The sequence below is a fragment of the Rhipicephalus microplus genome, unplaced genomic scaffold (assembly GCF_043290135.1).
Source record: "Rhipicephalus microplus isolate Deutch F79 unplaced genomic scaffold, USDA_Rmic scaffold_223, whole genome shotgun sequence".
Lineage (NCBI taxonomy): Eukaryota > Metazoa > Arthropoda > Arachnida > Ixodida > Ixodidae > Rhipicephalus > Rhipicephalus microplus.
In genome coordinates this window covers 145001-155000 of record NW_027464794.1, presented here as the reverse complement: position 1 = coordinate 155000, position 10000 = coordinate 145001, and the positions used below count along the sequence as shown (strand labels likewise).

At 60.4% G+C, this 10000-nt stretch overlaps 1 non-coding gene across 1 annotated transcript; it reads right to left on the bottom strand.

Moving 5' to 3' along the window:
* Positions 1-1108: 1108 nt before the first annotated feature.
* LOC142792488 (small subunit ribosomal RNA) lies at positions 1109-2924 on the bottom strand. Its single transcript, XR_012890963.1, has one exon. It is a non-coding gene; the product is annotated as a small subunit ribosomal RNA (ribosomal RNA).
* Between the last annotated feature and the right edge of the window lie 7076 nt (positions 2925-10000).

Below are 10000 nucleotides of genomic sequence, written 5' to 3'. Positions count from 1 at the left end.
GCGCGCCGTACTTGCGCGGCACTTCCCACGTCCACCGAAGTCGGTGCCAAGGACCACTTTCGGCGCCGGAGCCGCGTACGAGCCTACTCGAGGCGGAAGAACGAAGCCAGCAAGGGCCTGGCCGCAAGTGCGTTCAATTGTCGGGACGTCCAAGTCCCTCGTTCTTCCGTGCTTCCTCTTTCGGCAAGTCGTTGCGGCACCTTCCCAAAGCGCGCAGACCCGCTAATCGCGACGAGCGCGACGTGGCCGTGCCGCCTTTCCCTCGGCAGCAAGCAAAACGCCTGGCAACGTCGACGCTCCCCTAACCGCGATCTCGCACCGTGTTTCGTGTGGCGAATTCAAAAGCCGGCCGGCGCTGCTGCAACCATTACGGTCGGTACGCATACGCCGCGGAGGGCGGGACGGTCATCGGAGCGTGCGGTTCCTCCATCGAGTACTGCGCACCTCGGCCGTCGCATCGCCGTGCCATGACCGGCCGCGCGTCAACGCGAACCGGTGCCAGCGAGATCCCTCGCCTGCAAGAACCGACCGGCAGCCTCCGTCACCCGAGGACGCGGAGGCGCTTGCCGCGGACGGCGGGACGGTATGCACTGGTGCACAGCGGACCCGTCACATCGCCAGTTCCTTGACCGACCGCCGACGCTTGTGCCGTTCCTCTCGTACTTGGCAGTCGCCGCGCGATTGTCGGGTCTCGTTCTTGCACGCTCGAACGGTCGGGAGGGCACTCGGCTGGCGTTTCGGGAACGCGCAGCCTCGCCTTCTACCGACGTAACCACGACTCGCCGTTCGCGCTCCGCCGCTCCTGTTTACAGTACTAGGCGGTCCCGCAGCGGTCGGGTCGCGCATTTCGAGCGCTTCGAGCCACGGTGCAGTGGCGGGTCGAAAGCCGACCTATGAGTGCGTTGCGCCGTTTGTACCCGCGTCCGCCACCTGGCCGACCGTCCAAGGTCGCGGTGTTGGCGTCCGCTGGGCGCAACAATTTGTCACGGGGTGCCGCTCCACATTCAGGCAGCCCCGTGGGGAAAAGCCGACCCCGCGTCCAAACGGGGTCAGCGGCAGAAAGTGTCGGGCGCAGACGCAGCTGAGGCGCTCACCCTTCACAATCCGTTAATGATCCTTCCGCAGGTTCACCTACGGAAACCTTGTTACGACTTTTACTTCCTCTAAATGATCAAGTTTGGTCATCTTTCCAACAGACCGGCGCAACCGAAAGGCCGCGCCGGACATCGGTCCGAAGACCTCACTAAATCATTCAATCGGTAGTAGCGCGACGGGCGGTGTGTACAAAGGGCAGGGACGTAATCAACGCGAGCTTATGACTCGCGCTTACTGGGAATTCCTCGTTCAAGGGGAACAATTGCAAGCCCCTATCCCAATCACGAAAGAAGTTCCACGGGTTACCCAGTCTTTTCAGACAGGGATAAAGACACGCTGCTTCCTTCAGTGTAGCGCGCGTGCGGCCCCGGACATCTAAGGGCATCACAGACCTGTTATTGCTCTGTTTCGTGCGGCTAGGAGCCGCTTGTCCCTCTAAGAAGGTTGTAAGGTGCTGGGAACCCCGCACCTATTTAATAGGCTAGAGTCTCGTTCGTTATCGGAATTAACCAGACAAATCGCTCCACCAACTAAGAACGGCCATGCACCACCATCCACCGAATCAAGAAAGAGCTCTCAATCTGTCAATCCTCCCAGTGTCCGGGCCGGGTAAGTTTTCCGTGTTGAGTCAAATTAAGCCGCAGGCTCCACTCCTGGTGGTGCCCTTCCGTCAATTCCTTTAAGTTTCAGCTTTGCAACCATACTTCCCCCGGAACCCAAATACTTTGGTTTCCCGGAAGCTGCCCGCCGAGTCATTTGAGTAACTCAGGCGGATCGCTGGTTGGCATCGTTTATGGTCAGAACTAGGGCGGTATCTGATCGCCTTCGAACCTCTGACTTTCGTTCTTGATCAATGAAAACATTCTTGGCAAATGCTTTCGCAGTAGTTCGTCTTGCGACGGTCCAAGAATTTCACCTCTAGCGCCGCAATACGAATGCCCCCGTCCGTCCCTCTTAATCATTACCTCGTATTCCAAAAACCAACAGAACAGAAACGAGGTCTTGTTCTATTATTCCATGCAAGTTTATTCAGGCGACTCGCCTGCGTTGAGCACTCTAATTTTTTCAAAGTAAAAGCACCGGCCATCTCGAGGCACACAATGAAGTGCACCAAGAAAGAACCGGCATGATGTTCAGTCCGAGCCGTCGCATCGGGTAGATGCACTACTCGTCTGGAACTGAGATCCAACTACGAGCTTTTTAACCGCAGCAGCTTTAGTATACGCTATTGGAGCTGGAATTACCGCGGCTGCTGGCACCAGACTTGCCCTCCAATTGATCCTCGTTAAAGGATTTAGAGTGTACTCATTTCAATTACGGGGCCTCAAAAGAGTCCCGTATTGTTATTTTTCGTCACTACCTCCCCGTGCCGGGAGTGGGTAATTTGCGCGCCTGCTGCCTTCCTTGGATGTGGTAGCCGTTTCTCAGGCTCCCTCTCCGGAATCGAACCCTGATTCTCCGTTACCCGTAACAACCATGGTAAGCAAGTAACCTACCATCGAAAGTTGATAAGGCAGACACTTGAAAGAAACGTCGCCGGCTCGTGGCCATGCGATCAGCACAAAGTTATCCAGAGTCACCACACAATACGGGCCGAAACCCGATCGATCTTGGTCTAATAAAAGCACCCGTTACCCAAAGGGCTCCAGGCTCACTGCATGTATTAGCTCTAGAATTGCCACAGTTATCCAAGTAGGAAGAAACGATCTAAGGAACCATAACTGATTTAATGAGCCATTCGCGGTTTCGCCTTATTTCGGCATGTACTTAGACATGCATGGCTTAATCTTTGAGACAAGCATATGATTACTGGCAGGATCAACCAGGTAATCGTTCGACTGCGCGTCCGTCCTCGCCCTCGGCGGGCCGGACGCAGTCTGTGTGCGGCGGAGGCCACCTTCAGGCGCCCCAACACGCTTATTTTGCACTCCGAGATGACGGCGTTCGAGCTCGCTACGGCACAACCTTCCCGAAAGACGAGTGGGAGCCGTGCGGCAAGAAGCACGTTCATGCTCGCTCTTTTTCGTTGCATCGACTCGGTCGCGCCGTGCGGGTTGCCCAAGCCCGCTGCACTGTCGGTGGACCGGCCGGAACTAGCAACGGAGCCGAGACTGCAAAGCCGCCAGACGACGGGTCACGCCCGCGTCTTCGGCGCTTTCGCATCTGAATCGCCCGAGGACGACACGGAACACACCTCGATATCGTGGTAAAACGGCACCGTCCGACAACCAGCCCCTAACGCATCAAGCGGATGAGGCTGCAGACGACTGCCGTGGATTCCCCTGGAGCAGACCCGAGGACACGCTTGACGAGGCCGAAGCCCGCCGCATATCAGACACCCGGTCGCTTTCGCGTACGCCGCTCACGAGAACCCCCACATAATAGCAGCGATAAGTACCCAGACCTCCTTGGGCCCTAATACGAGCGTACTCGAGAAAATTTCACCGCGGGTGTGCCCCGAAACGTGTGGCATGTTGAGCGTGCCACAAGTCTACGTCGCTCTCAAACCCGCCGAGGTCGTAGAATTTGCGACCCTACTCACGAAATTCCCACCGAGGATACGGCCGCAAACGTACCGCACCTTGGGTAGGCCACGAGTTTGTGCAACACTACGCTGACGGCACAGCACCGAGGTCGTGCGCGCACGCACGGGAAAATTCCGCCGCGGTTTCTGCCGAAAACGTGAGGCACCACGACTCTCCGCAAGTTCGCGTCGACTGCGAAAGACCGAAGTCGTGAACGACGTGTCCGCTACTCGCCGCCGACACGCTGGACACCAAACGTACAACGACTCGACGGCGTCGTAGAGGCCCACGACGCGGTTTTCCTTAACGACGTCTCGGCGTGGCACCGACAGGTTAGAACGGCCGACCAACGTTCCCTGTCCGCCGTTCGGCTCAGTCGAAGGGCTCGGCGACTTCGGCAACGCTGCGAAGCCGCACGGTGACGCACGCCATGTCCCCATTTTTTTTTTTCTTTCTGCGTCTGCCGGGGTGCCCCTATAATAGCAGCGATAAGCACCCAGACCGCCGTGGGTCGCTCGCCCCGGCTGACGTGGTTTTTCGTACTCCTGCGGCGGTCGCCGTCAAGCACGTCCAAATACGCTACTTTCGTGGGCGCATTCACGCTCTTTCGCTTCGCCGGAGTGCCAGCACTCACTCTGCCAAAAACGGCGAACATCCGAGCGGCGGTTCCCACTTTTGCGTCGGCGTCGCAAACCCCGCCCCGGCAGACGAGGTTTGCCGTACTCGTGCGACGGTGGCCGGCGGGCACGTCGAAAGACGCCGATATCGTGCGCGAATTGGCGCACCTTGGCTTCACCGGAGTGCCGCCACTGACTCCTCCAAAAACGGCGAAGATCCGAGCGGCGCTTCCCACTTTCGCATCGGCGTCCCGAACTCCGCCCCGGCTGACGCGGTTTACCGTACTCGTGCGACGGTCGCCGGCGAGCACGTGGAAAGACGCCGATATCGTGCCCGAATCGGCTCCGTTCGGCTTCGCCGGAGTGCCAGCACTGGCTCGGCGAAAGACGACGAACATCCGAGCGACGGTTCTCACTATTGCGTACGCGTCGCAAACCCCGCCCCGGCAGACGCACTTTGCCGTACTCGTGCGACGGTCGCCGGCGAGCACGTAGAAAGACGCCGATATCGTGCCGGAATCGGCCCCGTTTGGCTTCGCCGGAGTGCCAGCACTCACTCGGCCACAAACGGCGAACATCCGAGCGGCGGTTCCCACTTAGCCGTCGGCGTCCCGAACTCCGCCCCGGCAGACGCGGTTGCCGAGCTCGTGCGACTAGCGACCGCGAAGCCGTCTCGCGACGCCGCTTTCGTGCGCGGCTCCCACTGCGACCTGGGTCACCCGAGGTCGACGAGCAAAAAAGAATGTCGAAAAAAATTTTTTTTTTTTTTTGCGTCTGCCGGGGTGCCCCTATAATAGCAGCGATAAGCACCCAGACCGCCATGGGTCGCTCGCCCCGGCTGACGTGGTTTTTCGTTTTCCTGCGGTGGTCGTCGTCAAGCACGTCCAAACACGCCACTTTCGTGGGCGCATTCGCGCTCTTTCGCTTCGCCGGAGTGCCAGCACTCACTCTGCCAAAAACGGCGAACATCCGAGCGGCGGTTCCCACTTTTGCGTCGGCGTCGCAAACCCCGCCCCGGCAGACGAGGTTTGCCGTACTCGTGCGACGGTGGCCGGCGGGCACGTCGAAAGACGCCGATATCGTGCGCGAATTGGCGCACCTTGGCTTCACCGGAGTGCCGCCACTGACTCCTCCAAAAACGGCGAAGATCCGAGCGGCGCTTCCCACTTTCGCATCGGCGTCCCGAACTCCGCCCCGGCTGACGCGGTTTACCGTACTCGTGCGACGGTCGCCGGCGAGCACGTGGAAAGACGCCGATATCGTGCCCGAATCGGCTCCGTTCGGCTTCGCCGGATTGCCAGCACTGGCTCGGCGAAAGACGACGAACATCCGAGCGACGGTTCTCACTATTGCGTACGCGTCGCAAACCCCGCCCCGGCAGACGCACTTTGCCGTACTCGTGCGACGGTCGCCGGCGAGCACGTAGAAAGACGCCGATATCGTGCCGGAATCGGCCCCGTTTGGCTTCGCCGGAGTGCCAGCACTCACTCGGCCACAAACGGCGAACATCCGAGCGGCGGTTCCCACTTAGCCGTCGGCGTCCCGAACTCCGCCCCGGCAGACGCGGTTGCCGAGCTCGTGCGACTAGCGACCGCGAAGCCGTCTCGCGACGCCGCTTTCGTGCGCGGCTCCCACTGCGACCTGGGTCACCCGAGGTCGACGAGCAAAAAAGAATGTCGAAAAATTTTTTTTTTTTTTTTTGCGTCTGCCGGGGTGCCCCTATAATAGCAGCGATAAGCACCCAGACCGCCATGGGTCGCTCGCCCCGGCTGACGTGGTTTTTCGTTTTCCTGCGGTGGTCGTCGTCAAGCACGTCCAAACACGCCACTTTCGTGGGCGCATTCGCGCTCTTTCGCTTCGCCGGAGTGCCAGCACTCACTCTGCCAAAAACGGCGAACATCCTAGTGGCGGTTCCCACTTTTGCGTCGGCGTCGCCAACCCCGCCCCGGCATACGCGGTTTGCCGTACTCGTGCGGCGGTGGCCGGCGGGCACGTCGAAAGACACCGATATCGTGCGCGAGTCGATGCTTCTTGGTCTCGCAGGAGGGCCGCCACTCACTCCTGCAAAAACGGCGAAGATCCGAGCGGCGCTTCCCACTTTTTCGTCGGCGTCGCAAACCTCGCCCCGGCAGACGCGCTTTGCCGTACTCGTGCGACGGTCGCCGGCGAGCACGTCGAAATACGCCGATATCGTGCCCGAATCGGCCCCGTTTCGCTTCGCCGGAGTGCCAGCACTCGCTCGGCCAAAGACGACGAACATCCGAGCGACGGTTCCCACTATTGCGTACGCGTCGCGAACCCCGCCCCGGCAGACGCGGTTTGCCGTACTCGTGCGGCGGTGGCCGGCGGGCACGTCGAAAGACGCCGATATCGTGCACGAATTGGCGCTCCTTGGCTTCACCGGAGTGCCAGCACTCACTCGGCCAAAAACGGCGAACATCCGAGCAGCGGTACCCACTTAGCCGTCGGCATCCCGAACTCCGCGCCGGCTGACGCGGTTGCCGAGCTCGTGCGACTAGCGACCGCGAACGCGTCTCGCGACGCCGCTTTCGTGCGCGGCTCCCATTGCGACCTGGGTTACCCGAGCTCGACCAGCAAAAAAGAAGGTCGAAAATTTTTTTTTTTTTTCTGCGTCTGCCGGGGTGCCCCTATAATAGCAGCGATAAGCACCCAGACCGCCGTGTGTCGCTCGCCCCGGCTGACGTGGTTTTTCGTACTCCTGCAGCGGTCGCCGTCACGCACGTCCAAATACGCCACTTTCGTGGGCGCATTCGCGCTCTTTCGCGTCGCCGGAGTGCCAGCACTCACTCTGCCAAAAACGGCCAACATCCGAGCGGCGGTTCCCACTTTTGCGTCGGCGTCGTAAACCCCGCCCCGGCAGACGCGGTTTGCCCTACTCGTGCGACGGTCGCCGGCGAGCGCGTCGAAAGACGCCGATATCGTGCGCTAATTGGCGCTCCTTGGCTTCTCCGGAGTGCCGCCACTCACTCCTCCAAAAACGGCGAAGATCCGAGCGGCGTTCTCCACTTTCGCATCGGCGTCCCGAACTCCGCCCGGGCTGACGCGGTTTACCGTACTCGTGCGACGGTCGCCGGCGGGCACGTCGAAAGACGCCGATATCGTGCCGTAATCGGCCCCGTTTGGCTTCGCCCGTGTGCCAGCACTCACTCGGCCAAAAACGGCGAACATCCGAGCAGCGTTTCCCACTTTCGCATCGGCGTCCCGAAGCCCGCCCCGGCAGACGCGGTTTGCCCTACTCGAGCGACGGTCGCCGGCGATCACGTCGAAAGGCGCCGAATTCGTGCACGAATCGATGCTTCTTGGTCTCGCAGGAGGGCCGCCACTCACTCCTGCAAAAACGGCGAAGATCCGAGTTGCGCTTCCCACTTTTTCGTCGGCGTCCCGAACTACGCCCCGGCTGACGCGGTTTACCGTACTCGTGCGACGGTCGCCGGCGGGCACTTCAAAATACGCCGATTTCGTGGGCGCATTCACGCTGTTTCGCTTCCCCGGAGTGCCAACACTCACTCTGCCGAAAGCGGCGATCATCCGAGCGGCGGTTCCCACTTTTGCGTCGGCTTCGCAAACGGCGCCCCGGCAGACGCGCTCGTGCGACGTACTCGTGCGACGGTCGCCGGCGAGCACGTCGAAAGACGCCGATATCGTGCTCGAATCGACCCCGTTTCGCTTCGCCGGAGTGCTGCCAGTCACGGCGCAGAAAACGGCGAACAAGTGTTTTTTTTTTTTTTTCCTAGAATTTGTGTTATAGAAGGCACATTTGATATCGGACGATAATTTTCAACTTTATCACGCGCACCGATTTTCGTGTAGAGGTTTGCAAGTTTATGGGAATTTCTCCACTTGGAATAATGCGATTTAGTAGTACTACGAGAACTTCATGGATGTACTCAAGGGTACGGGGCAAGTCAGTTACGTCAACACCTGCAGATTTTTTACACTTCAAACTGAAAATTGTTGGTTGTGAGTCCTCGTGTGATATTAAAGGCCGATTCGCTAACACATAGAACAAAGAAAGAAAGGAAGAAAAAACGCCCGCGCTCGCTCAAGAAACCTGGGTTCGCAACAAGTGGCAACAACAAGCAACCGAGCGAGTGCGCCAAAACCCGTGGCGGCCGAACAAACGCGAAGTCCCAACCGCGTCAGCCGGGGCGGCACGGGACAGGAAAAATCACTTCAGCCGGGGCGGCGGGGCACCGAATAAACCTCGTCACCTCGTCGCAGGATAAAAGAGGAAACAAAAAGTCTAAACAGCGTCTGCTGGAGCGAATGCGTAATAAAACAACAACAACAACAAAAAAAAAAACACCCGCGCTCAAGAAGTCTGCAATCACCACAAAAGGCGACTGTGACCGAGCAGCGTCAGCCGGGGCCGTGCGGAAACGGAAAAACCGCGACTACCGGGGCGTCGAGGCACCGAAAAATCCACTTCAGCCGCGGCGAAAAAAAAAAACAAAAAGAAAGACGGAGGGGGGGGGGGGAACCACGTCTGCCGGGGCGAAGGAAAAAAAAAAAACGCGTCTGCCGGGGCGAGCCCGGGTGCGGCACCACCGGGAAAACTGTGGCAAACAGACATGGCGATCGAGTGAGTGGGCCGCCAGCCAGGCTCAGCCAAAAAGTGCAAAGTCCGAACTGCGTCAGCCGGGGCGGCAAAAACCACGTCAGCCGGGGCGGCGCAAAAAACCGCGTCTGCCGGGGCGGCACGAAACCGCGTCAGCCGGGGCGGCGCGAAAACTGCGTCAGCCGGGGCGAAAGAAAAAAAAAAAAAAACGCGTCTGCCGGGGCGAGCCCGGGTGCGGCACCACCGGGAAAACTGTGGCAAACAGACATGGCGATCGAGTGAGTGGGCCGCCAGCCAGGCACAGCCGAAAAGTGCAAAGTCCGAACCGTGTCAGCCGGGGCGGCAAAAAACCGCGTCAGCCGGGGCGGCGCAAAAAACCGCGTCTGCCGGGGCGGCACGAAACCGCGTCAGCCGGGGCGGCGCGAAAACTGCGTCAGCCGGGGCGAGCCCGGGTGCGGCACCACCGGGAAAACTGTGGCAAACAGACATGGCGATCGAGTGAGTGGGCCGCCAGCCAGGCTCAGCCAAAAAGTGCCAAGTCCGAACTGCGTCAGCCGGGGCGGCAAAAAACCGCGTCAGCCGGGGCGGCGCAAAAAACCGCGTCTGCCGGGGCGGCGCGAAAACCGCGTCTGCCGGGGCGGCGCGAAAACTGCGTCAGCCGGGGCGAAAGAAAAAAAAAACGCGTCTGCCGGGGCGAGCCCGGGTGCGGCACCACCGGGAAAACTGTGGCAAACAGACATGGCGATCGAGTGAGTGGGCCGCCAGCAAGGCTCAGCCAAAAAGTGCTAAGTCCGAACTGCGTCAGCTGGGGCGGCAAAAAACCGCGTCTGCCGGGGCGGCACGAAACCGCGTCAGCCGGGGCGGCGCGAAAACCGCGTCTGCCGGGGCGGCACGAAACCGCGTCAGCCGGGGCGGCGCGAAAACTGCGTCAGCCGGGGCGAGCCCGGGTGCGGCACCACCGGGAAAACTGTGGCAAACAGACATGGCGATCGAGTGAGTGGGCCGCCAGCCAGGCACAGCCGAAAAGTGCTAAGTCCGAACTGCGTCAGCCGGGGCGGCAAAAACCGCGTCAGCCGGGGCGGCGCGAAAACCGCGTCTGCCGGGGCGGCACGAAACCGCGTCAGCCGGGGCGGCGCGAAAACTGCGTCAGCCGGGGCGAGCCCGGGTGCGGCACCACCGGGAAA